General features: G+C 41.9%; 1 pseudogene; it reads left to right on the forward strand.

Annotated features, from left to right (window-relative positions):
• Positions 1–2,963: 2,963 nt before the first annotated feature.
• Positions 2,964–3,725, forward strand: LOC147426982 (uncharacterized; annotated as a pseudogene).
• The last annotated feature ends 6,793 nt before the right edge of the window (positions 3,726–10,518 follow it).

The raw sequence follows: 10,518 nt of genomic DNA on the forward strand, positions 1-10,518 counted from the left end.
TTCCAAATGGCACATATCAGCTGGCTAACCTGGATGGTGTTCTACATAAGTCAAGGGTAACTGGGTTGCGTCTTAAATTGTATCATGCTAGATTGATGATGGTGGAGCAAGATGAGCTGTCTGTGGATCAAGGAGTGTTGGTGCGGGATGAGGAGACCTATGATGCGGCGAGTCTCATATCTCTCTTTGCTGCTGCTGATCATGAATGATCTAGCAGGCTAGGGGATGGGCAACTTATGTCAGGAGTTTTTTGGAGCAAGGGATTGCGCATATGTACATACACATGCATGGTGCATCAAATAAAGGATTGCCCATTTTCCTTAGCCAGGTGGTTATGTGGGGCCCACATGTGTACAGGTAGGACAGGGTGTACATAGTGCATTGATTTTCGCTATTACCAGTACTACTGTGTTTTTCTACAATAATGAGGAGTTTATAGCGTGTAAAACTTCTCGAGGAAGCTATCCGCGGGCCGACGACATGAGGTCAGCAGGTGTGTCAGATGGCATCTAGTGGCATCAGGAGGGCGAACGAGGTCAATATTTGCACGCAGATGAGGACGGACACAATGTGGGTGTTTTCTTGTGAGAGTTACGCAGAAAGGTCATCATTAGGACCACTTTTTGGGGCCACTTCACGTGGTGGCGAGATGCATTATTGGAAAAAAGCTGAGTGCCAGGTGTGCGCATGATGCAAAAAGGTGACAACTATGCACTGCGAGGTCAGTTTTTGGCCTGTTCGGGGTCCGTTTGAGGTCATCTAAAAGGCCAAGGGTGCCCAAGTAATAAAGCTAAGTGTGGGAACTGAAAAAACTGAGAGAAGACCAGAAAAAACGTGGAGAAGAGAGGACGAACAGCCACAGGTGTGTTTTTTTGGGTTTTTGGAGCCTATTTTGGCTGTAAACTGCTCATCCGAGGTCGGATTTGAGCACTTTGACATTGTAGACTGGGGTTTTGGGCCGTTCCGGACGCGATGGCGCTGTCCATTTTGCCAAATTCCTCACTCTTTTCCTGCTGTTTTTCTATGTAAGTTTCTCCTATGAGCGAAGTTTCTGCTCTAGTTTGTGATTGTATCTGGCTTATTTTACCCATATTGTGTGAGCTATTTGCCCCATTGGTGTTGGCCCAAGCTCAATTGTATCTAAACATCAGAAATCCTCCTCTTTTGAGCTGAGTTTTTTTTTTTGTGTGTGTGTGTGTGTGTGTGTGTGTGTGTGTGTCTGTGTGGAGTGGGCAAGTGGATAGTCTCTCTCCTCTCACTCCAGAGGTGTGTTCCCTGTCTCGGCCAGGTGTGTTGTCTAAGCCGAGTGGTGCCCCATAGTGTGTGTGTGTGTGTATCTTCCCAAGAGTGTGTGTCGGGTCGTTATAGAGGCGTTGTGTGTGTTTTCATCCCGCTCACACCGTATAAGCAACACACATTCTACTTGTTCCCTAAACAGATGCTACACACTTGATAGCCATATGCTACTTGTGGTAGCTCATTCCACTTCTCTACATTTAGCCTATATAAGGCCACTATCCAAAGCTTGTAAAGTCTCTCCAAATAGTCATTGTTCTTATGGTTGCAAAATTATCCCTTGTTGCATGTTTTAGGGGCTCATTGCGTATGATTGAAACACAGAAGCACATGAAGGATATAATGCACAATAGTGTCATGCACAAACTACTGATCACTTATACATCCTCGAATAGCATATCCCACTTATCCTATTTAGCAAGAAGATAAGTCACTCATCATCAATGTCTCCTTATGCAAAGTTATAGGCCTCTGCAAGATATTCGACAGAGAGCTCAAGGAGGCCACCAACAAGGGCTTCTATGAAGAGGTGAGGATAGGTATTAAAGGCTTTGGCATAGTCCACAAGGCTGATCATACTATAGTATCGGTTAAGAAGCTTATCTATAAGATTGAGGAGAAGGATAAGTTAAGGGATTTTCAGGAAGAGATTTAAAAAATAGGGAAAATCAAGCACCCTAACCTCGCCTCTTTATGGGGTTATTCTTAGACAAAAAGTGTGAGGTTGGCCTGCGGGATTCACTCTATATACAAAATAGGATGCCACCTGCGAGCAAACAACTTTGATAAAATCCCTATATACGACTTGTTTTAGGGGATATGACCCCCCTTTCTACGCTTATAGGACAATAAAATTGAGTAAAACTAGTCAAAGAGCGTGCATCATAGTGAGTGTCAACATACTAAGTAACCACTTTTGTTGATAGCTAGATGTACCCTCAATGTGTCTTAGTTTAACTTTCAAGCTATGTGCTTGATCAGTGTGCACTTTGGCTACTTATCCAATTTTGGCCCATCCAATGCTGATGTAAATCAACCCTTGACCTACTCCAAATCAGCCCTTATCTATGACCAGCTTGATGCAAAATTTGATGTGTGACCTGATAAAAAACTTACCCAAGATTCATCCAAGTTCTAGTGTACATCGGTGACCGATCGTTACAAGTAATCAATCCAGGTCATATTTTATGCAACTTCTTTCCTTTTCTAACTTATCTCTCTCTCTCTCTCTCTCTCTCTCTCTCTCTCTCTCTCTCTCTCTCTCTCTCTCTCTCTCTCTCTGCGAGTCTCCTGCGCTTTGAAGAAACCCTAGCTCTCTTTGTGTGTCCCTCCCAGGACTACGGGTGGCCTGTGGAGGGGCGTTAAGCTCACGAGCTCGCCTCCCGTCTGCACTACAGCAAGCTCCGCTCTCCCACACTCTGCGAGGACCTGCGGGTCTCTCTCTCTCTCTCTCTCTCTCTCTCTCTCTCTCTCTCTCTCTCTCTCTCTCTCTCTCTCTCTCTCTCTGTGCACCATTTCCGCGTCGACTGGCATCACAGGGGTAGTCTTTTGCGAGGGAAGCTTTGCCTGCCATCGATTCGATTTTTCAACATTGACTAGCTCTACTGGCCTCAAAAGCCTCGAGCTCTAACATCAACCAGAGTCACACCACAAGAAGCCACAATCACATGAGCATGGCTACTAGGGCTTCGTCCCGCAACAAACTTACCTTCGTCGGGGTTGTGGCAACGCCCCCAAAGCTAGACAGCACTAGCCGGCTCCAAAATGAAGTTGAAAGGCTCCGCAAGGAGAACGACGAGCTGAAACAGAGAATTGTTGCCATTGAGCTTCGGCTCACCACAATGGAGAAAGACAAGAAAGAAGAGATCGAGCAGATGGAAGCCAAGCTCAAGAAAATGAAGGTAGATGTAGAAACCACCCTCACAAAGGCTGTCAAGAATCACGTGCAAGAGGTCATCTCTAACAAAGTTGAAGCCCGTGTGGCTTCTACGCTACGCGAACGACAAAGGCAAGATGACATCGCCCTCAATGTCTGCATCGGCGGGCTTCCAAGCGGCTGGAAAGGGGAGGGGGACATCGAATTTGGTAAGGCACTTCCTCTAATTCAAGCGGCACTCCCCATGATACAATGGGATGAAGAGGCAATCACCGTAGCTACACACGAGTATCGAACCAACCATGCCATCCTCACTCTCAAGACTAAATCGGATCGAATCAGACTCCTTCAACAATCAAGGCTTTTCCAAGACACTAAATTTTGGTTTGCGGAAGATCTTACACCCGCTCAACTCAAACAAAAAAAAGTAGAACTTCAAAAGGTACGCGAAGCATGTCCAGCAGGAAAATGGGTAGTGTACTGAGGAGGTAAAGCCATCATCCAGGAGTTTCGAACTCCTAAACCAGCCTCCCTCCCACTTGCTCCCTCTTAGGTTTTTTCTTGTTCTCTTTTCTTGTTTATCCCCCATTGGACCCTCAGTCCTTAACTGAGATGTATATGACAACCCTATCCATTGTAATGTTTTGTTTTTTTTTGGTCCCATAGGTCATATATGACCTCCGTGGACGATAATATAATCTAATCTCTCTCTCTCTCTCTCTCTCTCTCTCTCTCTCTCTCTCTCTCTCTTCTCCCCCCCCATAAAAAGTATGATACCCCCCTCCCTTATTTTTAATCTTGGGAGATAAATTAGTGGGGGCCTGCCCCTAACTTATACCCTTATGTAACTTGTAAAAAAAAACCCCTCCCCTGCACTTACGTGGTGCGATAAGTTTTCCATGGTGAATCCCCCGGGGAGGTTGCTCACATACAAGTACATGGAAAATAGAAGCTTGTATGAGTAGCTTCATGGAAATAGGAAAAAACAAGATGATATGAATGGCCAACCTGCTACAATGGGGCTTGGGAGATAAATTAGTGGGGGCTTGCCCCTAACTTATACCCTTATGTTATTTTTTTTAAAAAAACCCCTCCCCTGCACTTACGTGGTGCGATAGGTTTTCCATGGTGAATCCCCCGGGGAGGTTGCTCACATACAAGTACATGGAAAATAGAAGCTTGTATGAGTAGCGTCATGGAAATAGGAAAAAACAAGATGATATGAATGGCCAGCCTGCTACAATGGGGCTTAACTAGGAGAGCCAAAAATTGGCTTACAATAGCTTTACGAAAGCTTCTTGTTATCCCATTGTCACTCAAATTCAATACTTCAAGAGAAAATCACTTTGCAAGAAAGGAAGGGATTCTTCCCACAAAACAATTTGTTGATACTAGGACTAAACATATGATCACACAAGTTGTAAGTAGTAGGTGCAATTAGGCCAAATTGGGAAACATTGCATTGTTTGATACTCACTGCACTTTTTACATTAACATAAGGAACATAAACACTACAATTAGTAGAGAACAAATTAACTAAACTTTTCTACGCGCTCGCTATCTCTAGATTCTTATTTTAATGCATTTAATAAATTGATTATACCATGTGACTCATGTAACCCACTCTTGCTAGATTCATAATCCCCATCTTTTCTTTTTTTCTAGTGGTTAATTACTAAACGAGCTCGTGTGACCTACCTATGTGGGTCTCTCTTGATCTTACCAATGATTTCAAACGGCCAATCCTATGCAAGTTTTCAAGCTCACCCATGTGCACATAAAAAAACACTCACACTATATATCATTTCTCTATTTTGTCTTTTGAATGTCTCTATGTATATATGTATATATGTGGATCATCATTATTTTCAAAGACTTGTGCATAATTAAGCATGGTCAATCCGAGAGTAGTCAAACATTGCCAATTCAATTCTTGTAGCTCTAGAGACATCTATCGACCTTGTGTACTACACGGCTTGCTACATATGATAGCTCAATCACATTTGCGCTTTGCCCATCAAGTTTTCCTAATTGGTTTGTGATTCAACCCACCGTTACTACAACATGACACTATTGCTAGTCTTTCAACTATTCTCAACTACTTACATAATGTTAGTGAATTTCCATTTTGATTGCATTTAGTTTGTGATTCCACCCATTGTTACTATAGCATGGCACTATTTCTAGTCTTGTTACTATTGTCAACTACTTACACAATGCTAATATCTTACCATTTTGATTGCATTTGGAGAGAGGCCTATACTTTATGTTCTTTATATAAAATCAAGACATTCTTTTCCCTACCCATGTTGGTGGACATACCACTGCAAAATACATTTCAAGATACCACATTTTGGACGTAAAAAGACTATCAAAAAGTGTAGCATTCTTTTTTCTGGTTGCAATAGGATATTTCTTACTAATGGTATCAAATTTCTCCTCATCCAAGAAACTTGTGTGATTGTATGCTCACCATACACCATATGATTGATTGCATCTAGGGTGATTCTCTCTTGTTGTGTCCATTATTTTCATCATTTAAATCCTTATCTTCGTCCATATTGAAGTCTTTGTCTGCAAGTTGAAGCTCCTCATTTCTTCTTTGATATAGTTTGACACGCTTACCTGCAACTAGAAGTTTCAACTCTATACCATCAATCTCACATAATTTGTAGGTAGCATTAGGAAAAGCATGTTTAACCACATAAGGGCCAAACCACCGCTTAACCTTCTTTCGCATAGTTGTGTATTGGTTGTCCAAACTGCTATCATAAACAAGAGCCCATTCTTGAATAACACATGGCCTTAGCCTAGTTTCTGTAGTAGCCCTTGCCCAATGACTTCGTGAATAGTAACTCCTAGGAATACCTTCAACTTCTTCATCATTTGAGAAATGCACTTGCTTCACTCTCCCACTAGATTGGTAGCATCCTACCACAGCTCCATCATCCTCCTTATTTTGCAACTGGATCCCTTGTGTCTTCAAGGTTTCTCCGTCAACCTGTGGATGAGCAACCTCAGCAAGAGTTTGCCTCTTTCTCTTGATGATTTCAATGATCTCCTCGTGGAATTCACGCTTTGCAATGCCAAGGACTTCTCCCAGAGTGAACTCAATCTTGCTATTCAAAATCCTTTCCTCCAAGACTTTCTTTAAATCTTTAGCAACCTCAATATCAGATTGTAGTTTATAAGTTGGGCCTTTTGTCTTACCTTTTGTTGGCTCTTTCTTCTTTCGTGTTGTAGACTCCTCCATGAGTACTTCAGGTGGAGATGCTCCTTGTGTCGGGGTTGTTTAGGAAGGCATTGAGTCACTTCTTCCCCCACTTCTAGAAGCTCTTTTTGATGGTCCTTCATCAGCATTCTCACGTTTGCACTTTTCTTCTACAATAGCCTCATTTTGTTGGCATTTTGTAATGTAGGCATGCCTCACAATGAGTCCACTGGATCATTCCATCTTGTTTCAAAACATATGCAATCACCTGCTTCATGTAGAATCTCTTTTGTAACCTTTCCCTTTTTAGCTAATTGCATGACATTTGGCCAAATTTGACCATGATGGTCACTCACCTCTTCATCTCACTAAGATGCTCAATTTTTACTCCATAAGTAGCTGCCTCAACTGAAGAGGTGGCATGCTTAGTTGCCATATCTTCAAATAAGGTTTGCATTCCCCCCTTCCCAAAGTTAGTTCTCAAGGGTAGACCTGTCTCTCTTAAGTGGATTTTACCATCCTTAAAAAAGACAACATCTTTTGACAAAGCATCACTAAAACCATCACAATACCTTCTTACATGGTCTGTACTATCACACCAAATACATCTATTAACAAACCCTTCTTTGGGCTATTGTCTTTGCCTAGAAAGTGGCCCTGACGATTGGCCTTTTTCTTCAAGCTTTGCAAGCTTCACCTTCAAGTCATGCATTCCCTTCACAAGCTCATCTAGCATGGACTCATCAAACTTCGGAGCGATAAAAGTAGGCTTTACCATTTTGTCAGAAGTTGAGGTGGAAGGGCTTGTAGTGTTTACTACCATCTTGTCCCTTCTTCTTTGTCGTTTGGCAAGCAATGAGACAGCACCTTCAACCTAGTTCCAGTAGGTCTTTAGTCCTTGCTCAGCATCTTTATCTTCAAGAAGAAGGTCCAATTTTCTTGAAAATATTCACCTGCATCTTGTAAGAAAAGATCTGTCTTCTCTGCATCTAGTGTGGCCCTTTCTGTCCTAGTGAGTTGTGCATAGCACCGCTCAAATTCCCTAAGTAGCTTTGTTATTGATAGTCCTTGATTTGGCTTGACTACCCATTCTAAGAATGTCCTTTTGGTCACTCTCTTAGAGTCCTCCATGAAATATTACTCATTTAAAGCTACTTTGAGTTCTTCCCAATTTCTCCCATGCCCATCTTTAATTCCCCTAGCATGTTCTCTAATTTCTAGAGCAACAACTAGCTCAAAGATTTGAATCATCTCACCTTCTGACACGCGATGCAGCTCCATCTCCTTCACATACTCGTGTAAGTACTTGGTTACATCTTTGCCATTGAGCTGATCCATTCTATTGACGACTGCTTGTATGGCCTTCGTTGCTGAAATCTCCCTTCTTTCAATGACATGTTGTTGTTGCATGAACATTGCAAATGCTTGAAACATTTGCATTGTTGTTGGGTCAAAATGCATACCCTGTTTGCTGAAAATGATCACCCATGGTTACCCACAAACCCTCACTCTGGCAATTTCGCGTCGGGTTTACCAAAAATATGTCGAGAAATTTGTGGTCCTGCCAGGAAAGCATCGGGCTTATGGCTGTGAGAGTTTGTGAGAGAACTCAAAAAAAAATATATGAAGGAGTTAAACCATAGATGCCATGAAGACTAGGGTTTGGAAGGAAGTGCAATCAAAGTAGCCCCACTCTTTCTCTCTTGCACTCACACACACAGCATTCAAAGAAGGACAACCCTGTTTCCCAATCCTATTTGGCTCAAATGGCCAACAACCACAACCTCCCCAAGATGATTGAGTAAGAATTTTCACTTGCTTTCATAGCAAAGAAATCAATGAGGCACTATGTACCCATAACATTTACCTTCACATCCTGGGCCACTTCCAAACATCAAGCTTTGGCATGGTTGGCCATCCTCATCCGCACATTGGATCTGACCACATATTTGATACCAATATCTTTCATAGAAAATTTTGTTATCACACAAACGTGGGCACCACCATCAATATAGGCTTGCACTTGTTTCTTCCTTTCAACCAAACCTACACCATTGGAAGCACATCTGTAGGGCTCCCTACCATTAAGGCTAGAATTGCATAGCATGTACCACACCTCTTGCACAAGGTAGCCTCGTACTAACACTAGTTGACCATTGCCTCCTTAACCTAGGGTTCAATGCAAGCAGTTGTCCAAAGGTGATATTAGCCTTCTAGTTTTGAACATCACTCACCCGATCATATTCGAGATGACCTCGCCCTAGTTGAAAATCTATCTACTTGATCTTCCGTTGCCATCTTCTTTTGCTTGACTCTAGCTGCTCTTTACTCTCGTTAACTTTTTCTTTGCCTTTCCTACCTCTGGTTTCCTGCCCTATCTTGGTCTCCCTCTTGCATCTTGCTCTTTTATTGGCCATATCATCGACCTCCTTTTGGTCAACTCCAACAATGTTAACTCTTTTCACTTCACCATTACCTGGTGGGGCGAGTGGTGTCTGGTTCTGAACTGCTTGCTGCTCCCTTTGACCATTGAAATGTGCTTGCCCTCGACCTTGACCAGGCAATTGCCTAGCCCTGGCTCTTCCTACCCTTGGCTACCCTCTATCCATAAAACACAACTCTTGCATTTGATCACTCAAATCTTGAACAATACGTACCAATTGTTGAGAGATTGATGCCGCTCCTTGGTTTGCTTGATTTTCCACTTGAACTTTCTCCCTTGAACTTGGAGTAGGGTTAGGGGCCATCAACTCATACCCCAATGTGTCTTGCTCAATTTTCTTCTTGATTTTTTTTCTCTTTGCCTGCGCAAAAGCAACTGCCCTGTTATAATTCTCTGGTCCATCAAAGTCCACCTTTTCTCAAACCTTGGGATGCAAACATGCCATGAATTTTTCCAACTTGAAAGTACTCACCTCTGTTTGTTGCCAACTACATGGCAATATTCTTCAAAATGGTGCCGATAAATTTGCAGTCTTGCCAGGAAAGCACCGGGTTTATGGCTGTGAGAGTTTGTGAGAGAACTCAAAACAAACTATATGAAGGAGTTAAACCATAGATGCCATGAAGACTAGGGTTTGCAAGGAAGTGCAATCAAAGAAGCCCCACTCTTTCTCTCTTGCACTCACACACACAAAGAAAGAACACAAAAGAGAGTGTCAAAACAACACAAAGATGAAAACATCAAGACTACGGTCATATCCTATCATGGGTAATATGAAAGGGTTAATAGATGAGTTAATGGCATTCAATCTTGGCTGAAGAAATAGGCTACGAATTGTTCTTTGGAATTGTAGTTTTGTGCTTACCATAATATATATATTTTGTCTAGTGATTGGGATTAATTGTGTGTACAAATCCTTTTGGTTCATAGCAAGATAACTACCCTTACGTCAAAAGAAAAGTTATAGTCTATGAGAGGTAGTATGATGGGATCCGGTGATAGAAGTATTTCATTGAGCCTTTCTGGGCCAAAGAGAAACACTATACGTTGTTGAAAGTGTATTTTATGGCTAATCCATACGTTAATTCTAATAGATCGTACACAGTGAAAGCGATAGAAATTATCATCATGTGGATTATTCATCGAGGATAACTCTAGTATGTGTAAAATGTAGATATGAAGAAGAGAAGGGAGGAGAAGACAAGAGAGTTTCCCTCCCAAGCCCTATTCTTGCCCGTAGGCAATAAGGATACTGCAAGGAGAGATGTACTTGTAGCAAGGAGAACCTAAAATTTATAGAGAGGATGAATTACTAAGAGAGAGAAAGATACGTTTGGTTAAGGAGATGAGATTAGATATATATATATATATATATATATATATATATATATATATATGTTGGATTAGAGATGAAAAAGAAAACAACAAGAAATCAAAAAAACATCAATGTAGAACACATCTTACTTGACAAACCCTTCGGCACCATTATTGATGGAGAGAGAAGAAGAGGGGAGAATTAAACTTTGATTGATACGCCAAGTCCAAGACCTTCTTTGATTAGAGTTGATCTTCCAAGGATTGCGTGCAAGAATGGCTAGTCTTCCTCTAGGAGAAAGTGTAGGCTTAGGCTTATGTTAATGGCTAAGTACAATTTGGCATTATTACTCACTCCCTCATGAATTCCTCTCATCA

Source organism: Adiantum capillus-veneris, chromosome 24, assembly GCF_014529385.1.
Source record: "Adiantum capillus-veneris isolate H3 chromosome 24, ASM1452938v2, whole genome shotgun sequence".
In the NCBI taxonomy this organism is placed as follows: Eukaryota; Viridiplantae; Streptophyta; class Polypodiopsida; order Polypodiales; family Pteridaceae; genus Adiantum; species Adiantum capillus-veneris.